Below are 22,146 nucleotides of genomic sequence, written 5' to 3'. Positions count from 1 at the left end.
ATGGATAAAGACTGTAGATATATATAAGTGTTATATAGTAATAGAAATATAAAGTGTGAGGGGTTTTATGAATAATAAATGACAGAGTACCAAGAGCGAACTAGCGCAAGAGCGACGGTCAGATGCGCTCGTAATTTTTATTGCTTTCACAGTTGTTGTTTTTTTGGAGTATGGATCCCAAACTACTTGAAAATCATAGAGTAGTGTTTATTGTGTTAATATCTGGCTGTTGTAATCATATTACGGGTTGTCGGGAAGTGTAAAGTGGAGACTTCGTTACCCAACTTCAGAGGTCTCCACAAGTCCTACGGTAACAGACGAAGGCTCAACAAACATTCCAGGAGAAAGCTGAAGGTATGTGCCATAAGCAAATGTAATTTTAATATTCTAGGACTAATAACTGATTTTTGGCAAATATTTTTTGAGAGTGAGTCGGAGCCCGAATAACCCCGCAGCACACGCAAAACATTGGTAAACATGCCCGCGGTGTAGGGGTTAAGGACATTTAACGGTTTATCATAACAAGCAAGCAAAGTATTATCATGAAGTTTAAAATTCATTCTGCGATCAAAGTGTAGGCCCAAAAACTGTACAGAATTTTGAAAAGGTACCGCTTCATTATCCAAAAATAAACGCAAATCGGGGACGTTACAAGTTGTAAAAACTACAGCGGCACACTTACAGATGGAACTCTTAAATCCCCACTGCAAGGCCCATTGGTGGACGGAGTCAAGGGCTGCTTGAGTCTGCCCAGCCGAAAATTGTGCATTACGGGAGGAGTGCCATATTGCACAATCGTCAGCGTAGAGCGAGTATTTAAGATTCCTCGGGATGGGAGCTGATGACAGAATATCATTGATCATAATACTAAATAAAGTAGGACTAAGCACACTTCCCTGTGGCACCCAGTTTTCCTGGATAAATGTATCCGATGTTACGTTACGGGGCAATTTGACAGAGAAAGTCTTGTCCCTTAAGAAATTTGAAATAAAAATAGGCAAATTTCCTCTTAAACCATAAGCATAGAGTTCATTAGTATACCGTGTCACCATGTCATGTCATAGGCTTTATGAATGTCCAAGAACACCCCTATCATGAATTCTTTATTGGCAAATGCCTCTGCAATACAATGCTCCAAATTCATTAAATGATCTAGTGAACTTCTGTATTTACGGAAGCCACATCGTTGATCATTTAACAAATTCTTCGACTCTAAAACATAAAGAAGCCTATTATTAACCATTCGTTCCATGACCTTACATAGACAAGAAGTCAACACAATATGACGAAATGAAGTGGGATTCATAAGACAACCAACCTCTTTGGGTATCGGTATGATGTGCGCAAAGTGCCATGAATTTGGGAACGTTCGAGACGCCCAAATCTCATTGTACAATGCTAACATCTTAATCAGGTTGTCCTGATTAAGATGCTGGATCATACCGTAAGTGATGGTGTGTGGTCCAGGGCTGGTGTCTTTACAGGATTTAAGGGCAAGGAGCAGTTCATCTAGCGTAAACTCTTTGTTGTACGGGGAGTCTACGTCTTCTGTGGCAAAGTCAGTAATCTGTAGCTCAGCCATGCGTTTATGATGTTGGAAACGCGGGTCATGATTGGCTGAGCTACTTACATGAGAAAAACTCCTGGCGAGGATGTTAGCAACGTCCACGGGCTCATCATAGATGTTATTATTTACTTGCAAGGTGGTAATGGGGAAGTATGGGCCTTTATTATTCAATATTCTTATGGTGGACCAGACTTTACTTAACCCTAGAATGCTTACGTCGGGTTAATTTCCCTGTTCGGTGATTTATTTATTTGCTATTCTGTTATGATAAGAGCTTTGGAGCTGTCCTTCCCTATACCTTCAATCCACCCTACCCCCTACCTACAAAGGTAGTGGTGTGGTTTCATCTCGCATTTATCACCATGATATTTAGGTTTAAAGTGTTTTTTACCCGACAAAAGTATTTGTGTTCCATTTTTTTTTTTTTTTTTATTTTTTTTTTTCAGGTGTATAATTAGTGTATGATTATATCAAAGAGACTAAAATGCACAGAGACTAAAATAGACTAAACTGAAAGAAAATGTCGAGAAAAAAAAATTCTCCCGGCGAAAGCAGTACTGTGAGAATAATAACGTAAGCATTCTAGGGTTAATGGTGTTGTACGAGTCACCGTGGACACAAAGGACCGCCAGGAGTCACGTTTGGCCCTTATTATTCTCCTTGCCTCAGCCCGAGCCTGTTTGTATGCAATAAAATTTTCCTCGGTGGGCTGACTATCAAAAATCGTGTATCTCCTATTGCGGTTTCTTAATGCTTGTCGGCAATCCGGCGTCCACCAATGTGCTCTATGCTTCGCATGAACTGTAGAAGTCTTGGGAATAGCAGCCTCAGCTGCGTGTAATATGGAAGTAGTTACATTTTCGACCTTAACATCTATGGCCACCCCAGATATATCTAAATTGGCGACCTTGAGAAGGATCCCCAATCTGCTTTCTTATAGTTAAATTTTGGAGGTGGAGGGTCCGAAACGATGTCGCATGTATAAGAAAGACAGATGGGTAAACGATCACTTCCCAGGGAGTCGTCATTAGGATCCCATAAAAAATCTTTATGTATACCAGGGGAGGCCAGAGATAAGTCAATGGCCGAAAAGTTACCAGTACGATCATCTACACGAGTCGCTCTACCATTGTTCAGAAGACAGAGGTTGGACTATAGTATTAGGTCGGCTACTTGCTCCCCACGACCATCGATCCTCAAGCTACCCCATTGATAGTGATGGGCATTAAAATCGCCCAACACTAACTTATTGCCAGGAAGATGTTCAAATAGTGAAAGTAAAGCATCACTATCAATGGGGCCGTGTGGAGGACAGTAGAGAGAGCAAATAGACAGATACATGTTATTAAATTTTACTCTGCACGCGACAGCTTCCAGAGTAGAATTTAGAATCACTTCCGTTTGTGGGTGTGATTTGTGTGTGTAAATGGCAACTCCATGACCTTCATATCTTCTATACGAGTGGTAGTGTTTTAACTGTGGAGGATCAGGATGATCCTCCAGGCGCGTCACCTGTAAACAAACAACGTCTGGCCTGTGTATAGAAAGCATGATTGCTATACTGTGTAACTTATTCCCAATACCTCTACAATTCCACTGTAGTATAATGAATGCGGCGGTTTAAGATTTACGAGGGGGGGCAGTGTGTTTAGTTTTTTTATGCCCCCCGCGACCAGGCGAGTGGCTACTGGGGGACCTTTCCTGGTGCTTGCTGATGGAAACCTCCATATTGTCGTCAATAACAAGGCTCCCAGATTCACTGAGGAAGAGCTTTTCTTCCTCTCCCTCGCTGGACTAGGAGCAGGGAGGACATGAGGATGTGGCTTTGAAAGGGTAGTGAAGTTATGTTTTACAGTCTTGTCAGGCTTCGATTTAGGCTTGACTGACTGAAGCAGCAGCGTCCTGTGAGTATGATGAAGCTTTAGGGAGGTCAGTTAGGGGGTTGGATCGTACAGGAGGCTCAGAGGTGGAGGTGGAGGTAGAGTGAGTGATCTGATTAACAAGCACGAGATCAGTCTGCATCTCCACAGTGCACATCACAGGTCGTGACATCACCGCCGAAACATAGGACCTATTCGGTGTGGGAGTTGCATGCAACTCCTTCACCTTTTTCCTTGCTTCGTAGAAAGAGATGCTCTCAGTCGCCTTCACCGCACAGACCTCTTTCTCCTCCTTCCACTTGGGACAGTCCCTAGAGAAAGTGAAGTGAGCACCCTTGCGTGAAAGCAGTTGACTGTCTCTGATGTGCAATGTTCAGCATCATGACCTTGTGTTGCACACTTGCCACAGACTGATTGGGAAACATGACAAGACTTTTCATGGTGTCCATATAACTGACATCATAAACAACGAAGTGGGTTAGGGATGTATGTCCTTACGTTAACAATTTCATACCCTACTTTGATATGGGTTGGGAGAGTCACTTTACCGAAAGTCAATATAACCATGGCCATTTTCGTCCTCCTGCCCTCGGAAAATCTCATAATGAAGCGGGCGTCAATTACATCTTCATGAGCAAGTTCACATATGATGTCTTCCTATTCCATGACCATAAGGTCCCTGCAAGTGATGACTCCCTTGCAGGAATTCATAGAGTGAGGGATCGTTGGAAGAACATCATAGCAATGGAATTTGCTCAACTTCATCAAATCTTTAACCTGGGACGAGTTTGCAGTCTTTAATAGAAGGTCTCCACTAGCAAGTTTTTTCACCTGTTCTACCTCTCCTGCACATCCATCAATCACCTTCTTGATAATGAAGGGATTGAGGCTGGACAAGGGGGTAGAACCAACCACGTGCAACAAAACAAAACTGGCATTTTTTACGTCAATGTCTAGTGGTGGGCGGGTCAGGGGCCGTTCATTCTGGGGGTAGTCTGTCTGTGTGACCATCGCGTTGTAGTCAGGACCACCTCCCCCCCTGAAGGGGGGGGGAGGCAGTAGGCGCGTCCGTTATAGTTACCACTTCCCCCTAAAGGGGGAAGTGGGAAAAAGGAGAAAAACAAACAAGGGACAAAAAACCCGGGGCAAAACACCTACGGCTAAGATTGCCCTCTCAAACCACTCCAGGGAGGCCCGACTGTGTTGCTTCACGCCCCAGAGCGATCAGTGGGGGGGACCTTCCATGGGCGAGTAAGCAAAGGTAATCTTAGTAAATAGATATAGAAACCTACTATATCTCTATCAAGGGTAGGGAGGAAAATTAGTACTAGCTAACCTAACTTATCGCTTTATTTACAAAACTAATGCCGGTGAGGCAGCCCTGAAAACTAGAGGAGAGCCAGAAAAACACGTCTTAACTCTCCATGACCATCCATCAAAGTCCGCTGTCGCTCCATTAAAAATCCCCTTATATACCCTCTGACTGCGTGCAGGTATCAACATGTAGCTGGAGTCCAGATGAGAAATATACAGAAAAGAGCTAGGCAAATTAATCTCTCCCCCATACTCCAAAAGTTCTAAATATAGCTGATGAATACAGATATTTATGTCGCCAGTTTATGCTCCACCAAAAGTCACTGATACTAAAAACAATTTTAGTCACACCCCTGCCGAGAGAGCAAACAAAGTTAACTAAGCCTTTGTAATTGTGTAGGCACTAAACAGGCAACAACATGATAGCGAGTGTATGTGCATAGATGCTGGCATACACAGCATCGACACACACACACACACACACACACACACACACACACACACACACACACACACACACACACACGCCCAGCGACACGCACACACTATACATACATGCACAATATACACAAAAATATATATACATTCTTACACACGTTATAAGCCCACACCTAATTCAGAATTTTCCCTTACGAAAATTCGTTCTAAAGAACTTGACAAACACTCTGCAATGATATTGTCAACACCCTTGATATGTCTAACATCCAAATGAAACTGCTGAAGGAATAAACTTGAAGGTTTCAGTCACTGATTCATCTTCAAATTATTCAGAAATTTGAGTGGGTGATGATCAGTATATACAATGACAGTAGGTCCAAATGCAGGGACATACACAGAAAAGTGCTGCAGGGTGAGGATCAGGGCTGATAGTTCCCTTTTGATAACAGAATAATTACGTTGAGGAACAGAAAACTTCTTGCTGAAATAATAAACAGGATGCTCTACGCCACGATCATCGTCCTGCATCAACAATGCTCCTGCACCCACATTGCTTGCATCTACGGCAAGTTTAAATGTCTTATTAAAGTTTGGTGCAGCCATAACTGGATAATTAAATAAGATCTCCTTGGCTCCACCAAAACTATTCTGACACACATCAGTCCAAACGTATTTTCTATCTTTCTTAACCCCTATCCACCGGCTGACGTGTATGCACGACAGGATTCAGGGTGCTGAGGTCCATCGGTTGACTTGATTTACCGCACTCACCTTCCCGCCATTGTTTGAGTGCGAGACCATTTTCTGTGATACCTACAGAGTAGGTAGGACCCCCAGCTACCCCGCAGTTGGCGGTTCAGTTTGTGCTCTGCAGTGGTAGCGAGAGGAGCCATGTCATCTTCCTTGACATCGTCCGATTCCATCTCACTGCATGAAAGGCCAATTGCCTCATCAACCCCCGCGAAAATTAAGCCCTTAGTGCCACGTAAAGGGCTTAGTGAAAGTGCTATAGGACGTGCCCTTGACGATACTGTCACCCCTCGTACACTCAGCTAGAATACGTCCTCTGAGGAGAAAAAAAGCTACGACATGGAGAGCGAGCTCTCTCGCCCTCCAATCCCTACTCGCCCTCTGACGTCAGAAAGGGCTCTCCGATTTCTCCAAGAGGAAGGGACAGTCTACGAGAGTGATGATTTCGGCGATGAGGAGGGGCAAGATGACCCAGGACATCGGGAAAGTGACGCGGACCTGCGGTCATCTGCGGAAAAAAACGCTGCAGAGCCGTTTCCCCCACACTCGCCGCCTGCTTGCCGACGTATCTTCCTCCAGCGCTCTCCCACACCTCAGCCTACCACTTGAAGGGCAGAATCTCCACAATCAGGCCCTTCGGGAGTGGTATGAGTACTGAGCAGGTGTGTGGGGAAGTGTAAATAGTGTACAGCAGTGCAGAAGTTTGAGTATTTTCATAAATGAGTGAAATGTGTGATATTATAAGTGAATTATAGAAAGTGCTAAGATTGTCTTTTATAAGTTCTACAAGTGCATATAAGTGATTTATAGTAAGTGCAATACGGGAGTTGATACTGTTTATTGGATATTGGTTAGAAAATTAGTGGATATACCTTGAGTTGGCCTTTCTGTTACCTGAAAGAAAACCACTTGTAATCGGGCCATAAAGAACAATACCTGCTTCACTATACCTAAATTATTTCACTCAATACTTTGGGGGATTGTGCCAAATATGAGCATCAGGGTATCTGTGATGTGAAGTACAAATAATGTTAGTTGTGTAAAACATTTATATGATTGTCACTATAATCCTGATTAGTACAAAGCAGTCTGATTTACAGTGCAAATAATTACCTCATACTTTACGATCATGCTTGAAAGACCAACAGCACTTACTTGTCAACCTGCAATTACCCGTAATCGTGATGTACAGTGCAGTTCTAAGTGTCTTAGTAAAGGAGAAATATGATTATTTACGGAAGAAGTGAGTACAGAGAAACGACGAGATATTTCCTTTCCCACACACCTACAAGGCATAGTGGCATGATGGTGTGGGCGGTAAATCCTTGGGTGAGCCACATGAACCGGGTGATGACTCATTTTCACGGCGGTGAGTAAGGAGTAGAAAAAACGAGTGGAATACCAAGGACGCACGAGCAGTGTTACAATCACCATTCCAGTCAGTGCTGCCAACGCTAGCCGTCCGGACCAAGGTCATTGCCAGTGGCGCACGCTCGGAGCCATGCGCCAAAACGTGAAAAACCACTCGTCTTCAACTCATCCTTACTCATCGACGGGACCACCTAGAGACCTCGAGATACCTTCATTGGAAAAAGGAAGAGTTGATGAGTCAAATGAACTTTCATTGAATTCTCTAGCTATTATAGTTTGTCAGATATAAGGGTTTGAAGTAAGAGTATTTTTTCCCAAATCACGGAAATCGCCTGTAGGGAGGAGTGTGCAGCTGCCGGGAACCCCCCCCGGCAGCTAAGGGTTAAGCAATTCAGTGAGAGGGGCCACAATTGTTTCAAAGCTCTTCAAAAACAACGGTAGTAACCAATACTGTCGAGGAATCTCCAAAGCTCCCACCTGTTTTGTGGTGCCTTAAAACTCTTTATTGCCTCCATCTTAGAGTCAGGGGGGCGAACACAACCATGACTAACCACATAACCAAGGTATTGAAACTGTGTACAAACAAACCCGCACATCTTTAACCCATTGACTGTGGCTGTATCATATATGATATCTGAGTCCAAATTGCTCTGACTGCGGCTGTATCATATATGATTTCCTGCTTTCAAAAATTCCGCCGTCAGAAATGGCATGAAATAAATCAGCTAGCAACTCCTGGCACCCTATAGAATATTGCCATACATAGATTATGCATTTTATGAGGTGCAGAGCTCAGCTCATTTACCTACAAAATGCCGAAGGAAAGGGTACGAAATCTTCTCCATGTCGCCGCAAGCAGTAGCCAAAGCAAATATTGGATGAAATCTCTGGATGAATGTAGTAATGATAGTGATACATTATTAGATGATGACAATGATGGTTTAGATGCTGATTTACACCATGTCTGATTGCAAGATTGACACTGACAACACAGTGCAACCATTACACATCGTTTGCCTGGCACCGCCACACAGGGAATATTTATTACTTCACGGACTTGTATCAGAGATAATTTGTTTGTTTACTATATTGTGTTATATACCATTGAACTCGGGATTTTTTTCTCTATATTTTGACAATATTTTTTTTTTTCTAATATTGTTTTCTAAATATTTGAAAACTGCAGCACACAGGATGTACATGTAAACAAAGACTGATGCAGTGAATGGATTAAGTTTACTACAAGGTGAGCCTCGGAAAGCCTGGATAGCAAAACATCTAGTTCTCTTAAGTAGCTTTCCCAATCATCAGTAAAGACTACTACATCATCCATGTATACCACACAATGCTTCTCACCACTGACAACCATGTTTATTAATCGCTGGAACATTGCCGGGGCGTTTTTCATACCATACAACATCACATAACACTGATGTGTTTGTCAGTCTGCCACAAAACACGAGACTTCCTTAGCCCGTTCGGTCAATGGCACTTGCCAGAAGCCTTTCTTGAGATCTAACTTGGTGATATAACTGGATGACCTGATGCCTTCGATTAGTCCTCAAGTCGGGGCAACGGGTACATATCAGTCTTGTTTAGCGTGTTCACCCATCTGTAGTCTATGCAAAATCTGAGGTGCCATCTGGTTTAGGCTGCAACATCACAGGGGAACTCTAGGGACTAACAATGGGGAAGATAAGCCCGAGGTCCAACATATAATTGAGCTCCTGATGCAGCATGCCAACATGCTGCGGACTGACTCGATAAGGGGGCAACTTCACAGGAATGGTGTCACCCACATCCACGTCGTGCTGAATCCAACCGGTATTCCCAGGGGCACTGCTGAACACCTACTTGTAAGTTGACAAGAGGGCAACCAACTGAGATGCTTGGTCCCAAGGCAGATGTGCTAACGCAGAGAGTGGACTCTGCCTCATCATTCTTCACCCAGCTACAATCTGGAAACTCGCAGTCCACCTCAAACAAGTCGCCATCAACACCCTCCTCAGCAGCAGCAGCAGTGGGGGAGACAAGGTGTACAGGAGCTGGAGAATTTGGTGCACGATGGTATGGCTTCAGCATGTTCACATGGCAAAGTTGATGCTTCTTCCTTCTGTCAGGGGTCTCCACCAGGTAGTTGGTGTCTCCAATATGCTGCACTACAACTAAGGACCACTATACTTAGCCAGTGGCTGACCCCACAGTGGCAGCAACACCAAAACCTCGTCACCGACCTTAAACTCCCTCAGTCTGGACTTTCGATTGTACCACACCTTCATGTTTTCCTGAGCTTGCTTGAAATTTTCCTCAGCCAGCTGTAGAGTCTCACTGATATGGGTCTTGAAGTCTGCACTTAACAGAGGAAGCTCTGGCTCTCGGTGAGGCTACTGCTCCAAGTCTCCTTAACCAAGCTCAAGGGACCCCAAACTCGATGGGCAAACATGAGCTCGCTAAGAGAGGAACCCAAACACTCCTGGGGGACTTCCCTCAAAGCAAACAGAAGGAACGGCACACCACGGTCCCAGTCCTTAGAGTGCTCCAGACAGTACTTGAGGAGCATATTCTTGAGTGTCTGGTGGTAATGCTCCAAGGCACCTTGCGTCTCTGGATGGTAGGCGCTGCTCTTGATTTGTGTGATGCCAAGTTGAGCTAATGACTGCTAGAAGATGTTGGAAAGGAAATTAGACCCGGTATCTGACTTCATCTTCCGGGGCAAACCAAACTTTGTAAAGAAATCTAGCAAAACTCTAACCACCACCTTAGCTTTGATAGAATGTTGAGGTATCGTCTCAGGGTACCTCATGGAAGGGTCAATGATATTGAGCAGATATGAGTTACCGCTAGAAGCGGGGGGCAGGGGTCCCACCACATTAATATTTAACCTGGAAAAAGGGAGATCAATAGCAGAAAGAGGGACAAGAGGGGCCTTAGGGACAGAATGATTCGGCCTACTGACCACTTGACATGTATGACAATGTTTGACAAACTTAGCCACATCCGCTGCCATGCAGAGCCAGTAGAATTCCCTACTCAGTCTCTCCATGGTCTTCCTTACTCCCATGTTACCTGCAGATGGAGTAGAATGGGCCAGTTGAATTAACTCCTGCCTGCACACATTAGGCACTACGATCTGATGGTAGTCCCACATCCCATCATCTACATTCACATCTGGCGGTCTCCACCACCTCCACAAAATCTCATCTTTCACTTAAAAACATCCACTCTTCTCAAAATCATCCACTGCATACAACTTCAAACTCTGAATCTCCTGGTCTCCAGACTGCAACTCCTTTAACTTCTCAGTGTTCACATCCTTCAACGGAACAGGTGAAATATCTTCAAAAGAACCCATACGTGTATCTGCCAAAGATATCTCACTGTCTGATTGTTTCATGTCCTTGGACGTAGGAGTAACTGTTGTCTCTGGAATGGCGATGCAGGGCACACTACAAGTAACCTTCTCCCGTCGACTCCTCTTTGCACGTGACATGAACCTAGTCACTGCACAAATGGGAATACCTCTGCATCACTGGGATCAACCTGCGAGAGAACTTCAGGCACTGGCACCTCTGACAAAACTGGAGTGGTAATCTCCTCTCCTCTCACTAGGTCACTGTGAAGTACTAAATCAACACCACCCTCTGGTCAATAATCTATAACACCCAATCGTGCCAATCCATCAAATAACTGACATTTAACCTCACAAGAAACTAGCGGCACAGTCTTTGCACCCGTTACTCTCTTAATCAGAACAAACTCTGCACCTACAGCATCAAGAACTTCATTATTTGGCCTTATCCACAAAGAAATTGAAGAACTAGTGTCACGAAGAATGTGCACCGGATGCTGCATGCCTTTCACCTACACCGAACCAGAATACAGGTAGGGGCATACGAAGAAGCAGGGGCAACACTGCTCGTCACAGCCTGTACCACACCTCCTGAAACAGTGGGCTCCAACACAACTGTGTCCTCCTTCTTCCCATCTTCTGGAACTTCAACTCTAGAAGGGGGTAAAACATTTAAATTTCCCTAACTAACAACTGGAGAACCAACTGAAGAGGTATCCGCAGGAGCTTCACGAGAAACAAAGCTCACTGGCTTCACAACACCTGACTTTCGCCAACATCTATCTACAGTGTGACCTGGCCTCATGCAATATGAACAAGGAAATGGGCGGCATGTATGTTTTGGGGAAATGTGAGGTGTATCAGGTTTGGGTGTGGAGGAATTCGTGGAGTTGGGCTTCTGAGATGGTTGTTTGGGGAGCTGAGAGGGGTAATACTTCTGAGGAACACTCCTAGGAACTTCCTTACACTTATTCAAATTCTTAAACAACAAATAATTGTCTACATCAACTGCAGCTTCAGCAGCATTCTTAACTTTCCTATCAGCAAGGTAAGTTCTTAAATCTGTATCAATCTTATCAAGGAAGTTCTCTAGGATAACAAGTTCCTTAAGCTTAACATAAGATTCTGAGACATCCTCACTTCGCATCCATTGATTAAATGCATCAGTCATCTGCCTACTGAAAACTACAAAGGGATCATGCGGGCACTTCCTACAATTCCTAAATTTCTGCCTGTAAGCTTCAGGTCTCATCTCGTATGCACGAAGTATGGCTTTCTTTAGTACCTCGTAATCCTATGATTCTTGGTGGCTGAGACTGTCATAGGTTTTCAACGCTTTACCTTTGATTAATGTCTGAACTAAAGATGACCAGCTGTCTCTGGGCCCCTTGTTACCTCTAGCAATCTTCTAAAATCGATCAAAGAACTCCAGGACTAAGCACTCATCGAATGGGGGGAACTAATTTTGTGGGTTCAGCTGCTCTAAAATCTGAAAAAGAATGGGGAAAATTGGTTGGGGCGCTTGGCTAATTCATACACATTTCATAGTCAAGCTTCATCCGCTGCAGTTAAGTATTCTCCTCCTCCTTCTCCCTCTGAAGCTGTAGTTTAAGCTATAACGTCCTATTCTCCTCCCCCTTCTTCTTCCTCTGAAGCTGTAGTTGAGCTGTAACATCCTATTCTGCTCCTCCCTCTTCTCATTCTGAAACTGTAACATCCTATACTCATGATCACACTTAGCCTGCTCTGCATCGATAGATTCTTTGTGCTAGATGACAGTGACCTCAGCTAAACTATCATGGGATGAATGAACTGATCTAGAAACTGATTCAAGGTGTGGCAAGGATCCAGGGACTTCGTATGGGCCTGTGCCAAGCAGTCGGTGGTAGATTAAGTTAGTTAATGGGAAGGCATTACCTGACTCACTCTGAATTTCAAGAGCTTGGGCAACTAAGGTTACCTCCTGTCTCTGCAACCTCCTAACCTTATCCTCCGCTGGTCCTGAGTTGAAGAAGTCAGCTGGATCTTGCTGACTCACAATATGTACGGGTGCCACTGTAACATCACTAGTTCTACCCTCCATGATGATACAGTACCACAATGACACAACAATAAACAAAATATCAGGGTATTATCCTGGCGAGGTAATGTCAGTTTATATGTTATGAGATGGGAGTAGGCAACACATGATAACTAAATCTGACTGCGTAAAAACCGAGGAAAAACAATCAAGATGAATAGGGAACTGAACAAATATTTAATTGATGAAAATAAAAAAAAGACACTAACTCCAATCTCGCAACACAGGTCCGAAAGTAAATAAAATTAGCTGACGTACGCAAGGGCAAAAATAAAAACACAATGAATAATACCTAATATAATACAAACTAATATTACTTACAATACAGTGTTTACAATGAGATAATGAAACACAAATGAATGAGAAAAACAAGCAACCTGATAATACCCTAATAATCACACTTAAGTCTGGGAACAAACTTGCCAGACAAAAGAAATATAATCATGCAAAAACAGTTAACTAAACTGCACTCGGTTGCCACAAATAATATTAATATAGTAACAATAATACTTGCAACTGGATGCTGATACGAAGTGAAAAGATGTTCAGAAATATATACAATACACAAAATACTGCTTCTCCTCCCTTTCTGATCTCTAGTCCAAACACACCCTCTCCCGACGCCAGTCTCACAAAAACTCTCACTCCATTTTTTTTTTTTTTTTATTGGAGGGGCTTAATGGCCATCACCCTCTATTCGGGGTATTAGGCCAGCCGAGATTGATGGTATTAGTACAGGTCACTCCCTCGCCACGCACACCGCCCATCTAGGGGGCCAGCCGAGGCAGGAGCATATAATAGAATGCTCTAAGATCGGCTAGACGCACCTCCTCCCCCCTGACAATCAGCACAGGTCTTATGTTCTCACCCCAATCGTCAGCCTGGAGCAGATCGTAGAGGGTTGTATATGTTGTTGCTCTGAGCTGGTACGATCATGTGTGAGTGCTGAGAGCCAGAAGGTGTCTATAGGAGGCTACGTCTAGCTGACCCTTAAGGTCGATAATAGGAGGGCGAGATGGGGTGTCCTCCTCTGTCTGAGGAGGAGGGGACTCCTCGACTTCCTCCTCGGCCGAGGAGCCAGTCGACGCTTCCTCGGCCATGGAGGCGGTGGCAGATGAGTCCCGCTTCTCCTCAGACATTGCTGGCGGCTGGAGTACTTCCACTGTGGATGTAGCCGTATCGTTAGCCAGGTTCGGGGCCGGGCCGTCAACTTAAGAGGTCGTCCTTTGGTTGAGTGGGGCCTCCAACCTAAGCCTCTTCCTTGGAGTCTGATGAGGAGTAGCTGGTCGAGGCTTACGAGCCCGGCGTTCCCGCCGGTGAGAGACTGTATGCACATCACAGACGAAGCACTTGGGGATGATAAGGTTGGGCAGCCCATTCTCCTTGAAGATCTTAGGAAGGAGAACACGCAAAGCCCCTTTATCATCCCCACAAAAAGCCTTTGCCATCGCGATGCACATCTCGACGACGGTGGTTACCTCCCCTGAACACCAGTGATCCCTGGGCTGGCGCCGCCTTGCATAGGCAGAGCCCTGCACGGCAGCCCCTCCCGGTCCGGTGACGTCCCTAGCCTCAGGACCCTTGGGCGTTCTGAAGAGGGCAAACTCCACTGTCTCACCATCACCTAGGGAGTGCTAGAGATGCCATGGATTTGGTTTAGCAATTGCCTGGTGGTGCACGAAAATATCAATGCCAGTGTCCTGACGCTTGATAAAACTGTACCCCACCCGAACGTTAAACCAGACCACAGCACCTCTGATCTTTGTCTGGGTCGTAGAAGGCCGAGGCTTGCTGTCTGCCCCCCTCAACGGGTCATGAGCAACAGCAGGAGAGGTTGCACCAAGAACAGGATCTGGACATCTGCACACTTCCGTGGTTTGTCGCTCTCTCCCCTCGCTCCATTAAAATTCTACCCCTTATATACCCTCCGGCTGCGTGCAGGCGTCAACACTCAGCTGGAGGCCAGAAGAGAAATATACAGAAAAGTGCTAGGCAAATTGATCTCTCCTCCATACTCCAAACGTTATAAATATCACTGGTGAATACAAATCTTTATGTCACCAGTATAAGCTCCACCAAAAGTCACTGACATTAAAAACAATATTAGTCACACCTGCGTTGAGAGAACAAACAGAATAATATTAACTAGGATTTTATAAATGTGTACGCAGTAAACAGGCAACAACGTGTTAGTGAGTGCATGTGTGTAGATGGTGCATACACAGCATCGAAGCACACACACACACACGCCCAGCGACACGCACGCACCATACATAAATGCACAATATACACAAAAAATATATATACATTCTTACACACGACACTATATATCTATCTATCTATCTATCTATTGCCAGACGCCTCAATCCCGTTTGGGGTGGCCACAAACAAATCGCCTCCAAGTCGCCCTGTCCCCCGCCATTTCATTGCCCTACTCCCAACTCACCCCCCCTCTCTCTCATATACCTTTCCACCCCATCCCTCCATCTCATCCTCGGCCTCCCCCTCCCTCTTCCCCCCTCCACCTCACTCACATACACTCTCTTCGTCAGTCTTTCACCCTCCATCCTCTCCACATGGCCAAACCACCTCAGTGTGTTCCTCATAACACTTCCTATCACATCCACATATACACCACAACGCTCCTTTATATCCTCATTCGTCAGCATGTCTCTCCATGTGACTCCACAGGCTCCTCTTAAATAATTCATTTCCACTGCTCTCACTCTTGACTTGTGTCCTTCCAACAACGTCCAAGCTTCACTTCCGTACGTTAGAGTTGGTATCACAATATTGTCATGTAGCAACTTTTTCACTTCCATGCTCACTTCCCTGTTTCTTATCACTGCTTTCAAAGAACCAGCAACCTTTCTTCCCTGCTGTACCCTTTCAAGCACTTCACCCTCCAAACCTCCATCCTTAGTCATCACACTACCCAAGTACTTAAACATACTCACATTTTCCAATTCCTCACCATGCAACCTCACTGTACATTCACTGACTTCACCTCTCTCAAAGACCATCACTTTACTCTTCCCTACATTCACCTCTAGATTCCGTTTCTTACACACTCTCTCAAACTCATCCACCAAGCCTTGCAGCTCCCCTTCGTCTTCACTCAACAACACAGTATCATCTGCAAACAACAGTACAGGGAGTTTCCAAACACTATCCTCTCTCACCAGGGCCACTCCAACATCCACTACCCTACCTTGTACCTCTTTTATTACCCCATCCATGTACAGATTGAACAACCATGGAGACATGACACATCCCTGTTTCAACCCAACTTTCAAAGAGAAAAATTCACTTAGTTCACCATCCACACGCACTGCAGCCTTTGCACCATCGTACATACTCTTCACAGCATTCAACAACTTCCCATCTACTCCATATATTCTTAACACTTTCCACAATCCTTGTCTATCCACCCTGTCATATGCTTTCTCCAAATCCATGAAAGCCGCATATAACTTCTTTCCCTTCTCTAGAAACTTTTCCACTAAAGATCTAAGAATGAATATCTGATCTACACAACCTCTTCCCTTCCTAAAGCCTCCCTGTTCTTCTCCAACTAATTTCTCTGTTCTTTCTCTAACTCTGTCAATAAGTATCCTACCATACACTTTTCCTATTATACTAAGAAGACAAATGCCCCTATGATTACCACACACTTCTTTTTCCCCTTTTCCTTTATACAAGGGAATAATTATACCTGACTTCCAATCCTCCGGGACTCTACCTTCCTCCCAGGCCAATCTGCACATCTTCCACATCCATTCTACTACTATCTCTCCCCCATGCTTCAGCATTTCACCACACACTCCATCAATTCCTGGAGCTTTCCCCGATTTAACTTTCTTCATTGCTTCCACAAATTCTATCCTACTGATTTCTTCCTGTTTTCTCACCTCCCTCCTTCTCCCAGCCATTCCCCAGCCACTTATACTCGCATTACTTCCATCCTCTACATTCAACAATTCCTTAAAGTGTTCTCTCCATCTGCTCACTTTTTCTCCCTTCTCCACCAGTAATCTACCATTTTTATCTTTCACTCCCCTGCTAACTTCACTTCCACTCTTTCTTACTCTTTTCACCTCTCTCGAGAACATTTTCTTACAGTCCCTCCACTTTACACTCAAATTCCTTCCAAATTCCTCATCCACTCTCTTCTTACTCTCTCTTACTAATCGTTTCACCTGTCTCTTTCTTTCTACATATAACTCTATCTTCCGCCCCTCAACTTCTTCCACGCCCCTATTTCTCATTCATTCATTGTATGCTTTCTTCTTTTGTGCCACAGCCTGTTTTACCTCTTCAGTCCACAACGCTGTTCCTTGCACCCCCCTCCGTCTTCTCTTCCTTCCACACACCACATCACATGCTGCACATATTTCTTCTGTAAATATCGTACACACACCTTCCATGTCTCCCATCTGCTCCATTTCATATTTGCCCAATCGTTCCTCCACTTCTCTCTTATACTCTGCCTTTTTCTCATCCTCTTGTAACCTATCCCCTCTCATTGGAACTACTCCTTCCTATATATATATTTATATATATATATATATATATATATATATATGTGTGTGTGTGTGTGTGTGTGTGTATGTGTGTCTGTATCGGTGTATGCACACACAGACACACACACACACACACACACACACACACACACACACACACACACACACACACACACATATATATATATATATATATATATATATATATATATATATATATATATATATATATATATATATATATATATACTGGCAAGTTTGCCAGTATGTATGAAACGAAAAGTATGTAACGAATATATACTTCCAGTTATGACGTACGGTTGTGAGACCCGGAAACTAGCAAAATCGATGGAAAATAAACTCACGCGATATCAGAGAGCAATGGAAAGGTTGTTCTGGTGCCAACATCATTTTCCTATGACGAGTTGTAGTTTCACACTGTTGTTACTTATTACATACAAAGTTGTTTATTCACAATTAACAATGTGTAATATAGTGTGAATGATAAACAACCAAACACCATTACACTGTAAAGTGTGGCTTGGGATAGGATGTGCAATCAGACAGCCTTTTTCAATCAAAACAACCTAAGGTAAAGGGAAGGCGATAGAGAAATATATTGTATATATGTGTAAGTCTGGGAGGAAATATTTACCTTGTTGGTATACTTTAATGTAATTAATGCTACTTTACTGAGGTGTATAATGTACATGGTAAAGTTATGGTGCTTCTATTCATGTATAAATCCCAGTTGTCTGTGGGGTTTGGCACCTCTGAATGTGCTGACCTCAGCGCCACACCGAGAGGGGATGCCGGCCAGCAAGAGCAGAACGCATGTATCATTAGAACGAGAGGGACGTACTAATTCTTAGCTCTCTGTGTTGTAGTTGTATCTTTCTGTGGCCAATAAACAGAGATTCAATCTGCTCAGTTTCAGTTCACCTGCACACGCTACCCTTAAATTCCTTCAATAGGAATCTACACCAATTCCCACCATCTCCAGTATGTGAAAAGACGTTTTGGTGGAGTGTGTCAGCCGGAAGTGACTTCGAACAGGCGCAATGTTATAACCTTGCTTGGAAGAGAAAGGTCACGTCTCGGCTGATATATAAATTGGTGATCAGCTGTGGGGTTCCAAGCTGATATATTAGTGACCAGTCGAGGAATCCAAACAGCCGAAACAAGGTCTATGCTGGGAAAATCTTTAAGAGACAGGAATAGGGGTGAGAGAGCAGAGGAAGTCAAAGACATTAGAGTTATAAAAGAACAGAAATGGAGGTGGGTGTAGCAAGAATAGGGGATAACCGATGGAGCAAGAGGCTGACTGACTGGACACCAAGAGATTGTATGCATAGCAGAAAAAGACCAGACAGGAGATGGAGAGATCAGATAGAGAAATTTGCTGGAAAAACGAGACAGAGATATGCTCAGTCAAGGAATTCGTGGAGAAAGTTGTGGGAGGCCTTTTTTCACCAGTGGATATGACCGATGATATATATATATATATATATATATATATATATATATATATATATATATATATATATATATATATATATATATATATTTAATGATATACATAGAGAGAGAGAGAGAGAGAGAGAGAGAGAGAGAGAGAGAGAGATATGATATAGAATCAGTAATTTGAAAAGGAAACAATTTTCAGTGAACGAAACACTGTGGACTAATAATTTACTCTTTACTGTAGTATTTTGCCATACTTGCTTCTTAACACTTGAAGAGAGAGAGAGAGAGAAATGATGAGTCCTGGTTTGCTTTTGTAACTGATGATAGACATTACATCTGTGAGACTCAGTAGTCAGCACACTTACAAGGCACTTGATTAGGCTTTGGCATCCAAGGCATCTTTTGGCAAATCATGCTGTTGTTTTCTTGGAGGAATTGCATAAAACCTCATCCTCACCTATTTATTTGCCTTATTATTTGAAAAATTATTGTCTACATACCTTAATATACCTCGAGTGATACAACCTGTCCTGATTTTATTGAAGTGTAAAAAACATACTGGAGGATATGAAGCTGTTGTCTGGAAATCAAGCAATGAACGAAATGGTTCTTTGGTGTTTCCTTTGTTAAACAGAATATGCTTTCTAAGTTTATATATATATATATATATATATATATATATATATATATATATATATATATATATATATATATATGTGTGTGTGTGTGTGTGTGTGTGTGTTAAATTTCGTCCAGTAGGGAATAGTCGGGAATAGGATCATTGGTAAATAATCCGTCGCTGGAATAGGTCGGTGAAGAAATTGGTTCTTGGGGTAAATAGGGCCAAATGCGAACACAAGTCCATAAAAGACTAAGGACAGATCTCTGTGACAAATAATTTTTAGTAAAACTTTCCACATCACTGTGGGAAGTTTTATTTTTCCAGTCATTATTGTTATTTTACTTCAATAGAAAAGCCATATTTCAAGGGCTATTTGGCATATAGCCTTCTAAATTGGTCAACTTAGTCAGACAGCTGTCCTTTTCTTTTGGCCAAATACGGTGGCAGTCCGTCAGTCTGATCTCCGGATGTTACCCGGAACATAGAAAAGTGATTCAGCCTCCCTGTCTCAAGAACCGCTTAAGCTAGGAAGCCAAAATGTTACTGCAACGTAGACTTATGGCAGACACAGTGTGGAAAGGAATATGGTTTTATTTGGCTGATTACTTTCTGAGATCGTCTGGGGTCAAAAAACGGATCTTTTCCGTATATTTTGTACATTCCTAATGTTCCTAAGGTGACATGCACAGTATCAGTGACTTTGACTTCAAGGCTCCTTTATAGCTTGGCTTTTAGCAGGCAATGGCTGTGAGAAATTTGTCTTCATAAAAGTTGTCCTTGGACGATTATACGGTGTTCTAGTTGCTATTGTTATTAATAATAATATTATTATTATTATTATTATTATCATTACTACTACTACTACTACTACTACTACCACTATTATTATTATTGTTATTATTATTATTGTCGTTGATGTTATTATTCCACGGAAAGGAAATACTAGATGTAGGGGAATAGTCTCTTGTGGAAACTTAATTGAGGAATTTCACCCATGAAAGAAGAACAATCCTTCCAGGAAAATATGCCTTTGGAAAAAATAAAAATGTCTCCACAGATTAGAAATGGGTCCATGTAGTAAATAGGTCATGGAGTGAAATAATTCCATGACGAAAATTAGTCCAAAGATGGATTTGGTATAAGGGAAACATAAGTTCAGGGAGAGGTTTAACTATCATGTAGAAAATGGATTATTGGCAGAAAATAGGTGTGGGTAAGTGGCACGTAATCGGGCCATGAGGGAAAAAAGCTCCTGCGGAAACAGGCCAGTGGGGGAAAGGGATCCAATGAACAGGTTCACAAGGGAAATTAGGTACGTGTTGGTTGAGCCCAAGAAGGTATAGTGTGAGACCGACTTATGTTTGAGTGAAAATTACTTGATAATCTTGGAAGAATTACCAGATATGCATATACGTATATGTGTGCACTGAATGTGTGCGTATTTTAAGCAACTGTACCTGCAAAAGGTGTAAGCAGAGAGCTCCTTGCATTACATGCAGCGTCAAAGAAGATGATCAGCAGCAGACCACGCTTCATCATCCTTAGGGCCAATATCTGTAAGGGCAATCAGCTGTTTAGCAATGTAGAAAGCTCATGTATCTACCTTACAGTAATCCTTTCCTCATCAGTAGGAAGGGGTCCGGAGCCAGGATACTAAGTACCGACATTTAAGGCAAGGGTGACAAGCCCTGATAGTCCCAAGTGACATCGTTTTAGTAATGATATCGAAACAGCCCTCAGACTGAAACCCTTATGGTTCCCGCCCAGTTAAAGCACCTGAACCCAGTATACCACAAAGCGTCGACTTGCTTGAATGGTTACCGCCCATCATGGTATATGTTTTCCTGAATTAGAAAAAATTATCTGGCTTGTCACTCAGGGTAGAGTCGCCAGACGAATGCATTACATGAAGCAAGTGGATGGTGGCCACGTCCCCCTACCATATATTTTTTTAAAAAGTACGTCTTATTAGAAATGTAACAGAAACATTTTAAAGGGCATCCAAATGTATGTGAGGATACTGCTATTAAATCTTACGTATAGATTCATGTACTGCACTTCTATAATAAGTTAACAAATGCCTTTACTTCTTAATACTGTCATTGATGCAAATACTGGCTTTGAAACCGAAGTCAAAAAGCCTGTTTACGTCAGGGAGGGTGGTCACATTTTCTTAACTGTAAGGCTAGCTCTCTGCATTTCTGCTGGAAGTGGCAGGGAAAGCCTCAAATTCGCTGATTAACTTATTAATTAAATATAATTAAAATCTGGCAATGCAACTGCCAGGGGTCAAATTCTGCTGGACAACAATGTAAAAGACGCCACAAATAAAAAGCTCATATTTAAAACAGAGTGGGAATAAACACTGAACGTAACAAAAGTATCAAATATTAAATACAAAAGTGGAAGGAGGCCCGCCTCATGAAAAAAAATAATAATAATAACATCAGTAAAATCGGTGGATGCTCCCTCAAGCACCGAGGACAGACAGTAGGCACCATCTGCCCCCTTATGCCTATGGAGGAATCTCTGACGTAGGTCCCTCAAACTCGGACACTCGACCAACAAGTGATGGACAGTAAGAGGAACAAGGCAATCATCACAGTACGGTTGGGTCCCACCACTCATGAGGAACCCACATGTATGCCGAGAGTGCCCGATGAGAAGCCTGGCAAGAGCCACCACCAATCGCCAAGGCATTTAGGGAAGAACCCTTGGCACAACCACTCTGAAAGACTTCTTTTACTGTAGCTTATCATGACCAACACCATCCCAGTGTCTCTGC

The 22,146-nt window shown here is 43.2% G+C and overlaps 1 long non-coding RNA gene across 1 annotated transcript in view; it reads right to left on the bottom strand.

Annotated features, from left to right (window-relative positions):
- LOC145395615 (uncharacterized) overlaps positions 1 to 22,146 on the bottom strand; it is a 147,287-nt gene that overhangs the window by 36,422 nt on the left and 88,719 nt on the right. Inside the window, exon 2 of the long non-coding RNA XR_013896645.1 lies at positions 20,819 to 20,915. This is a non-coding gene — a long non-coding RNA (uncharacterized LOC145395615). The remainder of the gene's footprint in view (positions 1 to 20,818; positions 20,916 to 22,146) is intronic.

The sequence above is a fragment of the Coenobita brevimanus genome, chromosome 32 (genome assembly GCF_032717465.1).
Source record: "Coenobita brevimanus isolate Jiangsu-jjx chromosome 32, ASM3271746v2, whole genome shotgun sequence".
Lineage (NCBI taxonomy): Eukaryota > Metazoa > Arthropoda > Malacostraca > Decapoda > Coenobitidae > Coenobita > Coenobita brevimanus.
The sequence above is the reverse complement of the archived record's forward strand: the minus strand, read 5'-3'. Positions and strand labels throughout refer to the sequence as shown.